General features: G+C 44.2%; 1 protein-coding gene across 1 annotated transcript in view; it reads left to right on the forward strand.

The window, feature by feature from the left end:
* The first annotated feature begins 6,991 nt into the window (after positions 1–6,991).
* The window catches only part of OBSCN (obscurin, cytoskeletal calmodulin and titin-interacting RhoGEF), a 194,316-nt gene continuing 188,865 nt past the window's right edge, over positions 6,992–12,442 (forward strand). Inside the window, exon 1 of the mRNA XM_059818275.1 lies at positions 6,992–6,996. The gene's annotated coding sequence lies outside the window, so the exon portion shown is untranslated. The remainder of the gene's footprint in view (positions 6,997–12,442) is intronic.

The raw sequence follows: 12,442 nt of genomic DNA on the forward strand, positions 1-12,442 counted from the left end.
CAGTTGCACTTCGAGAAATGGTGATGCCTTCATTCAGAGTGGAGCCACGGTAATCAAGGAAGGTTTGTGGACTTCCCTGGTGGAAGAGAACCTGGTGGTGTTGATCAACAGCCAGCTGAATATGAGCCAGCAGTGTGCCCAGGTGGCCAAGAAGGCCAACGGCATCCTGGCCTGTATCAGAAACAGTGTGGCCAGCGGGAGTAGGGAGGTGATCGTGCCCCTGTACTCGGGGCTGGTGAGGCACCACCTCGAATGCTGTGTTCAGTTTTGGGCCCCTCACTCCAAGAGGGACATTGAGGTGCTGGAGCGTGTCCAGAGAAGGGCGACGAAGCTGGTGAGGGGTCTGGAGCACAAGTCTGATGAGGAGCGGCTGAGGGAGCTGGGGTTGTTCACTCTGGAGAAGAGGAGGCTGAGGGGGGACCTTATCGCTCTCTACAACTACCTGAAAGGGGGTTGTGGTGAGGTGGGTGTTGGTGTCTTCTCCCAAGTGACGAGTGACAGGACAAGAGGAAACGGCCTCAAGTTGTGGCAGGGGAGGTTCAGGCTGGATATTAGGCAAAATTTCTTTACGGAGAGAGTGGTGAGACACTGGAATAAGCTGCCCAGCGAGGTGGTGGAGTCACCCTCCCTGGAGGTATTTAAAGGACGTGTGGATGAGGCGCTTAGGGACATGGTTTAGTGGTGGACTTAGCAGGATTAGGCTTACGGTTGGACTTGACAACCTAAATGATTCTATGATTCTATTCAGAAAAAATAAGCGTGGCCGTACTGCTGTTCTAGCTGTGGATGCAAGTGCTCTCGAAGATGGTGTGTGCCTGAACAGAGCTGAGAACAGACAGATGCTCAAGAAAAGCATGAAGGCATGAAATAAAATGCAAATAGCAAGTGACTTCAGAATAACAAAAATAATTTTACAATTATATAAGGGATAAGAAAAGATTGAGTAACGATTTGTTGAATATTCAGGAAAGCAGGAGAGTTGTTAAAAAATTTGAGTTTTATTGTTATTTTATTTTTACATACTACAAAGTAGGCTACAACCAGGTGAGTATCATAATTATAGCCTTTAACAAAGGGGTAAATACCTCTGTCTCTAACGGGCAAGAAGTCAGTTAGAAAGTGCATAAAAAGGAAAGATGTTTTAAAATGGGCTGGACCTCACAAACATGTTCGTAGAGTACTTGTGATATTCTGGACAGTGAGGAGTTCTGCGACAACGTTAATAAAACTCCTGATGGTGGCGAGCGTGCCAGAAAATCAGTGAAAGGCAAGTACACTTCTGTCTTTAAAATGAAAAAAAGAAAATAAATAAATAATAATAAAAAAAAAATTATACACCAGGTATTTGGACTTCAAGTCCCAGAAAGATACTGGAATGTAAAGTAAAAACGTATCTTGTAAATACTGGAAGGATGCTAAAGAGGAGATTCATGGTTAACCTGTGTGAAGCCTTGTCAGTCCAATCTAATTCCTCTGTATGACAGTTACAGATGGAAGGGAAGCGAAATCATGTAAATTGAATGGAAAAATAAACTTGGCACTGTTTTCTATGACAGTCTTGTAAACAGTTTTGGAACGTGATCTAGAGTAAGTACTGTAGAATGGGTGCAGAGCCGTATTCGATGCGTAGTTATTGAAGATTTAATGTCACAATAAAAGGATTTGTCAAGCAGAACCAAACAGGCTGTGCCATGGGCGCACTGATAATATTTTTACTGAAAATCTGATTTTGGCAGGATGTCTCAAGCCTTTTGGTAAGTCAAGCTTAGAGTTCCACGATCACAAATTTGTGAATGAAAAAAATACATGAAAATGTCTAACAGGGTTAAAAAATAATCTAGTGCTCAGTGACTGTACCTGAGCAGCTCTTTCCTATGCTGTTCTGTGAAGGATTTGGGGATTGCTGGGAAGCACAAGTGGATTTGGGATCAGCAATGCCTGGCTGTTTTGAAATAAGCAAAAAATCCATAATGGGATGTACAAAGGCAGCGGTAGGCAGCAGCACATCCGAAGTATTCCTTCTGATCTTCCCTGATAAGGCAGCAGCCGGAGGGCTGTGCCTGAGTTTGGTCCTCGCTCTTCAAATTTATGTGGACAGCTGGAGTCGGTCCAGCTGAGAGCGATGGAAATGATCGGCGGGTCAGAAATTAGTTACGGGCATTTGGGCCAGAGAAGAGATGAGTGGAGACAGTGGGCTTCAAACATCTCCAGGTGTCCTGCCAACTTGGAAAGGCACTATACGTCTTTCCTGTTTGGGGTACGTAGAGTTAAACTGCAGGAGGAATTTTAGAATTTAGGAGTTTGCTTCAGATTAGCTACATAGGAAAAGGTTTAATGTTCAGGGTAGGGAAGCACTGAAAAGATGTAGGAACCTCTACAAGCTTTTTTGGAAGCCTTTAATACCAAGCCAGGCAAGCACATGTCACTTTTGCCTTTTTGTCATTGTCTGTTCACAAATCAGTTTTTCCTAAAATTCCAAAAAGCTGCCTTTAAAAAAAAAAAAAAATTAATCCAGCACCTCTGTTCTTTTTTAACTCAATGTAATACTTAGATTTGCCTTTGTAATATATTAATTTTGTGTGTCCTCCATGACTCTATCAATAACGTTGCCAGGCGTATGTAACGTTTTTGGAGGGGATTATGCTCCCTTGCATTAAGAGCGCTTTAGGGAACTGCTAGTGATGTTTAACACAGAATTAGGTGATCTTACCTGTCAGAATTAGATATGGTAGGAAAAATATCTCATATTGTCTGTGGCTTATTTATGCGTGAAATTTTTCTTAGCGCTGATTTTTGTTTTTTCTAAATTATTCTTAATGTTAGATGGGGAGAAAAAACATCAGGATTTTTTTTAGTTTTCTGTAAAAACTGAATAAACATACCAAGAAGAAAAAATGGTGTCAGTTTTTCCATTTTCTGTGCTGTATCACAGGGGAAAATAAAAATAAAATTCTCCTGTAGGGAGAAGCAGAATCTTTTTTTTTTTTCATGAAAACCTGCCTTTTTATGCAAAAAATCTAGTACTAAAGAGGAATATTGAAATAAGACCTAACGCTTCAAGCCTTGCTAGTTATAGTAATTCAAAGAATTTAATTGATTTATTGGAGGAAAACCAAGCACGGCTTGTTTTGGTGTCTATAAACTACGGTTAAATCCATTTGGCATCCTTTTACTTTCAACTTAAGATATAGATGAGTAATTTTGGAGCTAAAAGATAGAGTTTTCAAGTGCAAGGAAAGACTAAAGCACATATCCCTGATGTTTGGAGTAGGAAGAAAACATACTTACGGAAAAGCTGCCTGTTGGCTTTTCAAAGAAGAAGGGACTAGTATCGTGCCTGATGACATTTTATTTGTGTTCATGGAAATGGAGGTTCCTTCAACCTTTTCATCATTCCCTCTAGAAATTCAAACTTCTATTATCTCATCTTATATAGATTTTCCTTTATTTTAAACCCATGACATGTTGTAGTTCCTGAGTAGATAAATAACTCATTGGTACTGTAGATATTTCAGTTCATCTCTCTTTCAGTTCATCGTACCTTTCAGGGTATCTTGGGCAATCTACTCAAGTCAAGATAATTAAGGCAAGTCACAGCATCCAAAAAAGGGGTCGTGAGTGCAAAGCAGAGATTGATTACCGCTTGTCTGCGTGGTGCCTAGAAGATGTTAGTCCTGAGTCTTGGCAGACACCGTAAGATGAGCTGCAAGGAGCTTACAGGTAAGTGATGGGATAAATGCTCCACGACAATATGCCAAGGTGGGGGGCAATCCGGACAGGGATCCTCTTTCCCATTAGGTAAACGTGTGACAATATGCTGGGACATTAAACTAGTTTTGGCACTTTTTCTTTGGACTGTAGGAAGGATCATCCTCCTTGTGTAAAAGCATTGCACAGATTTGCTGACAAAAGTACATTTAAAAGCCTTCCTTAAAATAAACACCACCTTCCACATGTCTTGCTTGCTGGCTAAAGACAAAATAAAAAGACATTTCTTGTCCATCTCTGAAAGGCACCAGGTGAGGCATGGAAACAAGCAGCACTGCTGGAAGCCCTTCCAAAAAATGTGCCTTCACTTCAGGAGTGAAGAGGATCAGAGATGGTGGTTTGGAAGCCAGGCAGAGGCTTTTGTATCAGCATCGCAGGGTTGCCAAGTGAAGCTGATGCAGTTGCATTTGTCTTATAATTACCATCTCCAAGTAGTGATTACTGCATATTAATTATCTAATCCTTCTTCAAGGTTCTGCCCATGGAGCCTGCATGGGGTTTAATATTTACATCTAGACATATGGTGGAGAATTTTGCTGGTATTTGTTCTGTTTTTCGGAGAAGCATCAGCCATGTGGGTCCAGCAACCAGTTACCAGTAGTCATGGAGCTGCTGATCAGGACAGTGGTAAAAATGAACCTGTCGTGACTTTGTAATTCTAGTACGTACAGCTGGCCCCTTATATACATTCCAAAAAAAAAAAAGTGGAGTGCATGAAGTGGTGTTTCTGAGCTCCTTCTTGAAGACAGCAACCTGTTGAGTGAAAGACACTGTTTGCTCATTTAATCCCATAAGAATCCACCTCGTGCCTCTGGCAATTGCTGCTGTCCACAGTTTGCTGGATCTCATAGTGCAGGGAAGTGTCAGCAAGGTTGCTTCATGAGGGGCTGGGGAACATTTAATTTGCTTTGGTTTGCTCCAAATGGGGCACTGCTTTATTTAAGTTTCAGGTTGGGGATAGACCTTGAAGTGCAAAGCAGGACTTGATAGGAAATAATTTCTTTTTATGTTCAGCTTGTGCAATAGTACAAATTATCCTGTTTGGAAATGAAATCGCAGTGATTCAAAGATGTTGTGAGGTTTTTTACTAACAAAACTTGGGCAGCCTTTCTGTGTCTTTGGGAAGTCTTTGTAAGTTTGTTAGTAGTTACTTGCTGCTGCACCTGCAGCTAAAACTTTAAACTGTCTACCAAAACAGAGGGAAGAACCGAGCAGAATCTTTTAAAAGGGGAGATGAGCTTCACAAAGCTGTCCCTAAACATCAGATAAAGTTACTGAGTCAATGCACAGGTAGTTCAGATGTCACTTGAGATCTAGGCACCTTTTTCCCCTCAATCCTATAGCTTTATGGTCAGTTTTGCCCCTGGGTAAATTCTGACTCGAAAGGAGTGGGGAGCACGAGGCAGTAGCATGCCACCTTCCTGCAGTGTCTCAAGTTTGGTCACTGGTGGGCAGTTTGTTGCTTATGGTTAGATTTGAGAGGTGGGTCCTTCATCTCCCCTGTCAGAGAGTCACTAGTCAACACTACCCTTTCTATTCCCCCTTTGGAATATGATGGTGTATCTTACGCTTGCTGCGGCTTTTTCTCTTCCATCCTTGGGTCAGTTCTCCAGCAGGTGACAGCCCTGCTCTCAGCAGGTCACTGCATGGGATGAAACATGATCTGCTTCTAGACGAAACCAGTGTCTAGCTTCTTCCCTGCAGAGAAACCAGCCCTAGGACAGCTCCAACGTCTCCTGCTGGCCAGCATCCTTGTCCTTGGTCATCCCATTGCATTAAGTTCATGGAGTCCTCCTCATCTTACCGCTTTTCATCCTTTTCACCTTCTCCTTGAGTTCTGCTTTCAAGGAGATCCCATTATCACTCAGGTCAAGCTGGATGTCTTCCACATTTTAGTTTTCAGTAGGCAAATGTCCTGCGAACCCAATGCAAGACTTAAAGGCTTCAAGAGCTGAGATTCCTACTGTATGGAAGGCAGAAACAGCTGTTCTTCTGCCCTGATAACAGGACACGGCAGCTACTGCCGTTCCTTATCTTTGGTCCCTCTGACTCTTTTCAACCTCTGCTTTCAAAATCCCCAATAAAACTCCCTTTCGCTCCCTCTTCGGTGTTTTTGTGACCTGAAAAGTGAGTAAACATAACGTACTGTTGTGTCTTCAGCTGATTCACGCCCTCGGACTCTGCAGCATGTTATCTGCTTTGTTTACTGCCAAAAATAATCATATCTCGTAGTTCAGTCCTGGTAGCTGCACAGAGGTAGACTGATTGTGGGGGAGCCTGCTGGACTCTGTTCTAGCTCCCCTATCGTTAACAGAAATGACTTTTAAATTAAGAATACTTGGACAGCTAATGAGAGTTGGTGTGAACTCTGTGTTCAAGAAATTGTTTAAAAAAAAATAGCGATTTTACTGGTTAACATAGAAAATACGATCTTGAGCCTCTGAGATGCGACATATGTGCAACTCATGCCATTTCTGCGGATACTTCAGATTCACGCTGCAAAATTTAAGGCGAGGTACACTTATGTTTAACTTGCCATTTATTCGCCATTGTAACAATGCTTGCCTGGGAGGTTATAAATAAACCTACTATTGATCTGATGCCTTTGGAAGAGAATTCCAGTCTAGTGTGCAACGCTGATAAGTTGGCAGCTGCCTGTTCCCCAGTCCCCACGTCACATTTATCGCTTGGCTTTGGCATGGACTCTTGAGGAGCGGTTCTGACCCACCCTGTTACCTCAGCCTGTTCGCCACAGCACCAAACACACACACCTCTGATGGTCCCCCCCCCACACCGTTGGAGGACCGTCCCTAAAACGATGCCCTTTCGCCTCTCTCCTGCAGGAAACTTAATCTCCCCAGTAAATGACACCCAGAGCTATTTTGGAGCTGGGCTGCAGAGGGAAAGCAAAGCACGTCAGCAATTTGACTGGAGGAGGACAACCCAGAGGAGGGGTGGGGAGGGGGGGGCGGCACAGCCTAACCCCAAGCAGCAAAGCCACTGCCAGGGGACTTGGGGGGACCTTCTGCCGCACGTCCCTGCCATCGCTGGGGTTTCTGTTTTATTTTCCTGGAGGGGAAAGGGCGGGGGGGAACCAAAACCAGCATGGTCTCCCCATGTCCTCTGTTCCCCTTTTCCCCCTTCCCCCTTCTGTCATCTCAGTAGGAATCGGCTTATTCTTACCCTGCCCAGAGCTTTGTTTCTCCTCGGACTCTGACAAGACTCCAGGTAAGACCTAAACCTTCAGCTAAAGAGAAGCAGACTTTGGGACGCTGGTATCCAGCAGAAAGTGGAGAATGTTGTTTGTAGCTGAGGGAGGGGCGAGGTTATTTCTATGTCATGCTGGAGTATGTCTTGCTTTACAAAACATATTTGAAGATGCAGGTAGAAGGTACAGGTAGTAAATCCATCCTTCTTCTGGTCTGAACCCAATGTGGATTGCTTTGCTTAATTACTCCTGGCCATGTTATCAAAAGAGCAAAGATCAACCTCCAGAGGAGAGGAGAAAAGAGAGGAAAATCAGGTTTAAAGCTGTTGGTTGTACTCGATACATTTTGTCCCCAAATTGGAGATAGCAGTGTTTACGGAGAGCCGGGAAAAAATACGGTTCCTGTGGAGAGGTGGCAGCAAGGAGTCTTTTTAAAAGTTTTATTTCCAGGGCATAATCTCAGTGCTGCTTTTTTCTTCAGTAAGGGCTTTTTTCCCTCTGAGCTTCTCTCCAGTGTCAGTACCGATTTACGCTGCAATCCCCCCACCCTCCTCGCATTTCTACAAATGGCTCTGATGAGAGATGGAGAGAGATGGAGCTCGACAGCTGAGGCTATTTTTGTCCCTACAGCTCAATGGGGTGGAGTGGCTGTAATGACAATGACGTCCACTTGTTAAAATACAAGGGCTTCAGTCGGAGCCTCGCTGCTAATTGTCACCAAGGGAATTCTTTGTCTCTGTGGGAGTTGTGATCCTGCAACTCCCTCGTGTAGGAAATCACGTGCTAAAATTGGACGCGGTGTTTTTAGCTTAATATAAGCGAGTTTATTTTTCTGTTAATGCGAAGGATTTAAGAGTTGGGATTATTTGGGTCAGTGCTGCTTTTATTCGTGCAAGGGAGAGAAAGGTACATGCACTCATGCATGTGTGCGTGCGGAGAGGGAACACGCATTACTGCAGCTGCAACGTAGTGCTGCCAGCTTCAGACATGTAGAGGTCTAGCATTCTAAATCATGAGACCAATAAAGTAAAATAAGTCAGTGTGAATCCACTGTTTCTTTGAACCTTTAAAGTTCACCTGGCTCAAGCTGTTTTCTTTTGTCGTCTGAGCAGACACTGGGGTGTACCTACAGCTGTGATTCTGCCATAGCTGCTTCTCTCCAGGGGCTGCCTGTAAAGCAAAATCCAGCTGGGTGAAATTTGTGATGAAATTGCTAGAATTTACGTAGCTCCTTTTTTGTCCCCAGGGTGGCAAACCCTGAATTTTTGTCTTCTCCTTACATTTGTCTCCTGCCTTCTCACCCTCACGGAGCAGGAATGAGCATCGCTGTATGTCTGAGACCTCCCATGTGATATAGCTTTTTCTTATACATTGTCGGAGCAACCAGGGTGCCTTTAGCCTCAGAAGAATAAAAGGAAAAGATGCTGCCATGAAGTCTTGATTATCAGAGGGGCTGATTTGAGCAGTTTTAGTCCTTTGGAAGCTTCTGGGTTTGTTTTGTAGCATCCTAAATGAAGCCCCTGTGCTGTAGCAAAGACCAAGTAGGAAGAAGTCCCTTCCTTGCATGGAGCTCCTTGAAGCTCTTGGTGTGTTGATGGGAAGTGATTGCTGGCCATATGGTTAGAAGAGGATGAGTTTTATAAGCAATAGGTCTGTCTCTATATCAAAGAGGAAAGTTAATATGTGCTTTAACCGTATAAATGATCTAAATGTCTTCAGTCTCCCATGGTTTACATTAAGTGTAGCTTACTTATGTGACTGGAAGGTGATCTGATTGACTTGCTCAGTAGCGTGCACAAACCATGTGATTTGTTCTTGTTTCTTGTTGGAATTTTCTAATGGTTTGACTCTCTCGTTTGCCACCAGCCATTGAAAATATTCAGGTTATTGATGAAGGAATAATACTGGGCACATGAGGTGATTCAGGTCCCTTCCTAGACAGTTGGTGCATGTTTAACCTCACCCTGAAGGTCAGAAATGTAAGATTGTCTTGCCTTGAGCTTAGCCGTCTCTTTGCTGAGGGCTGCTCACCAAGTTTAACACCATGTTAGCCACTGACCTGTTGTGAAATGGCCCTTAACATCTCCTGTGGACTTTGGCTTACTGTGGAGGCAACAGATAACAGGGAATGGAAACGAGCCTTGCTTTGAATTTAGTTAGAAGCTTATTGCAACAGGCTTAGTTTATTGAAGGTACTCTGTGTCCAACATCTCCTACAATGCATGGAGACTGATCTTCCAAACCGCCATGGAAAGCACTTCCATCTGCTCATCAAATGACCTTTGAACATGCCAAAATCTGTTTTCTCTCACTGAAGTGGAATTTAGAGCAGCCCAAGCTAAGCTCAGAGTCCAGCTTCTCAGTGGCAGATACCATTCCTGCTCTGATGAAACAGGCATCAGATAAATGCTGCCATCTCGGATTAGTGCATTGGCGCAAATCTCTACTTACACCTGATTTAGAGACATAATGGGCGTGTAGCACTGGGTGTGCTGGTGTGTGTTTCACCCCTAAAGCACCCTGTCTGGTGTAATGGCTTGTAGGCGTCCATCCCTGCCCATCTGATGTCACTAAGCTTGCAGCTGACACTGAATACTTGTGCTATTTCAAAGTTGTCCATTCCCTGGGAGGTTGTTAGAAGTAATAGGGCAGCTGGGTTACTGCTGTTTTCCCTCAGCAGAGCTTTAAACATCAAAGGAAATCTGCACTTCCCATTTTATGACCCATCGACTTCCCTTCCCACCCACGGATGCCATTTCCTGATGTTTTTAGATGGAACAACACATGCAGATATGTCATGTAAACTACAGTAATACCAGCGCTGCCTTGATTTTTATCTAGAGTCTGTTTTAATGGTATTCTTTGAAAGCTGGGGACACAGAGTTGGGAGGTTCCCTTGAATCTTGCCTTTCCCATCAGGAGAGGACAGAGTGAAAGGCTTAGCAGTTGGCATTGCAGAGAAGGTCCAAGAAATATGAACTCTAACAGCAAGAAAAGGACCCCAGATCAACAATTTGCTGCTTGGGCAAAGAAAGGGTAAAAAAGGCTTGAGAAAATGAGCAAGCAGGCAGGGGATGAGTCTTAACATCATGTCAGAGAGAATCTCCATGCTCCTGATCTGTATTCAGGCTTCAGTGGTCTCTTAGGTTTAGGTGTCTGTTCTTACCTGGGCTTTACATCCTCAAAGTCTCTGGTTTGCATGTGTGCTACTTGGGGCTGCATTTGTCTTGGGAATATTTTATGAGATGGATTACGCAGTGCTTTTTGCTCTTTGCCGAGGGTCATGGTGGACAGGATTCCTTTTCTAACCATTAAATTGAAAGGTTTGGACAGAGAATAACCTGCCACCCCTGTTAACTCTCACGCCAGATAGCATCATCGCAGGCTGCTGACTGCTCGGGGGCCGTATGGCACCGTGTGGGACCTTTACCTGCTCAGAGGTTGTTGAAGGCTTTCCGGATGCAGCTCAACGTTGCTGAAGCAATGTGAAACCAACCCATCAGCCAGCCCAGCACAGTGAATCACAGGAGGTCAAGAGAGCGATGGTATCACCATCAGGACTCTCCATCAGCACTCTCCGTCTCCCGATGACTCTCCTGATATGCACCACCTCAGAGTACTCCAGCAGGAACTGGAGTAGTCCGAGGTTGTTCCCACTGTAAGGGGCTTGCTCACTTGTCCGTGGGGAAGCAGGTGTAGGGCAGAGATGGAAAGCGGTGAGGAGAGGAGCGGGTAGGAGGCCTTGACTGGCTGCATGGCTGTGTGTTGATTCCTGAACAGTGATTTGATTTATTTGCATTATCTGACAGGTCTGTGTGCACTTGCGCCTTATTCCCCCAAACATAAAACAGTGACAATTTGAATGAATAAAGACATAAGTAAAATTACAAGTGCTGCCACTTTGCCTTCGGCGTGCTCAGAAATACCCAGATGGGAATGTGATCTCTGCTGCAAATGATTAATCACAGAGGGATTACAAGGAGAAATACGATGCTGGTAAATGTCTGAGATTAATTGGAAAGGGCATCTGCATTGGCTAGGTTTATTCATGCTTCGTTGTCGGTCCTGTCGCTTCCAAGAGAGCTGTCCTGGCACTTGCAGAAAGTTACTTTCTTTTTTTAAGTTTGAATGTACGTATAAAGAATCGGAATTAGTGTAATTGTTTACTAAATTGATTAACAAGTTACACTGTAGAAATGTTAAATCTTGTCCTTTCAGTATGTCCACAAGGCTATCCACTCCCTCTAACTCCTAAATCTATTTATGTGATGCATTTTATCCCATTTAAACTTATAAAATGTAGTTTATCTAGTGCAGCTTGTCTAAATGGTTTGGTCTGTCTGAGTGTTAGATACTTATCGCAGCTTCATCCTTGCCACAAGTTAGGATTTTATCCGTGTTACTGGATTTCATGCTCTCAACACCCTTAAGGCAAGGTTTTTACCCCCTTTTTCAGAAAGAGACTGAAGATATAAGAGTTTGAGCGACTTTCTCATGATTATAAAAGCAAACCCATGGCAGAGCAAGAAATAAACCCCATTTTACTTTCCTACCATGTTAGAAATTAATCTAAAATCATACTGATGCGTACACACTGTTTTCACTGATCCCTGGATTTTCCTCTGGCATCCTGGCCATTCATAACGGCGTAAGAACCGTTAAGTGTGAGGGTATGTGGTGGAAGCTGGTAGAGAGCGAGGTGCGGTGTAAATTATAGCATGGGACGTGGGGTCTTCACCTTGCATTAGGAGGTCTGTGGACACAGCAGCTTGTACCTGATAGGGAGAAGTGAGTTGCAAACACCAAGAAATGGGAGAGGGAGGCTGGAGGCTATGGCCACTGGAAAGAAGTGTCTTGGATGGATTTGCTGCACCAGTCTAGTTCAGGTACAAGGGCAATAGGCACCTGCTGCAGCAGCTTCCCTGTGTTTTAACTCTTCTTGACTATCAGAGATACCAGCGAGCAGCTGGGGCTTGTTTTGGCACTGTTTAGCAGAGAAGGGCAGAGGAGGAGGAGGATGCACAAGAGCTTTGGGAAATAAGCAGCATTCCTGCTCTCACGCAGGCTTTGAGAGCGCTCACCATGCTCCCACAAAGCAGAGCTCTGTTCCAGGTGTGGGTACGTCTCCTGGGGACCAGGCGAGGAAAACTTGTACCCAGGTGGTTTGAGGGAAGCCGCTGTTTGCTGAAAGGTCACTGGCTGGCTCCCAACCAGGCACCTCTTGTGTCTGTAGCCATCTCTGTGCTCCAGGCACTTTTCCATGTTATGCAGAGCCCACTTTGAAGGAGAAGTGAAGCAACTTTGGTTTTTGCTCTTTTTGGTGCTATGGATTTGAAGCTGGAAATGAGTCAGAGTGACACATCTGTCAGAAACAACTAAGGAGCTAGGAAGGACGAGACATGGCAATGTCTTCTGAAGATGGATCCAAGCACTTTGATGACACAGTGCAGCCTGAAATTCAGGCTA

Source organism: Gavia stellata, chromosome 6 (assembly GCF_030936135.1).
Source record: "Gavia stellata isolate bGavSte3 chromosome 6, bGavSte3.hap2, whole genome shotgun sequence".
Taxonomy (NCBI): Eukaryota; Metazoa; Chordata; class Aves; order Gaviiformes; family Gaviidae; genus Gavia; species Gavia stellata.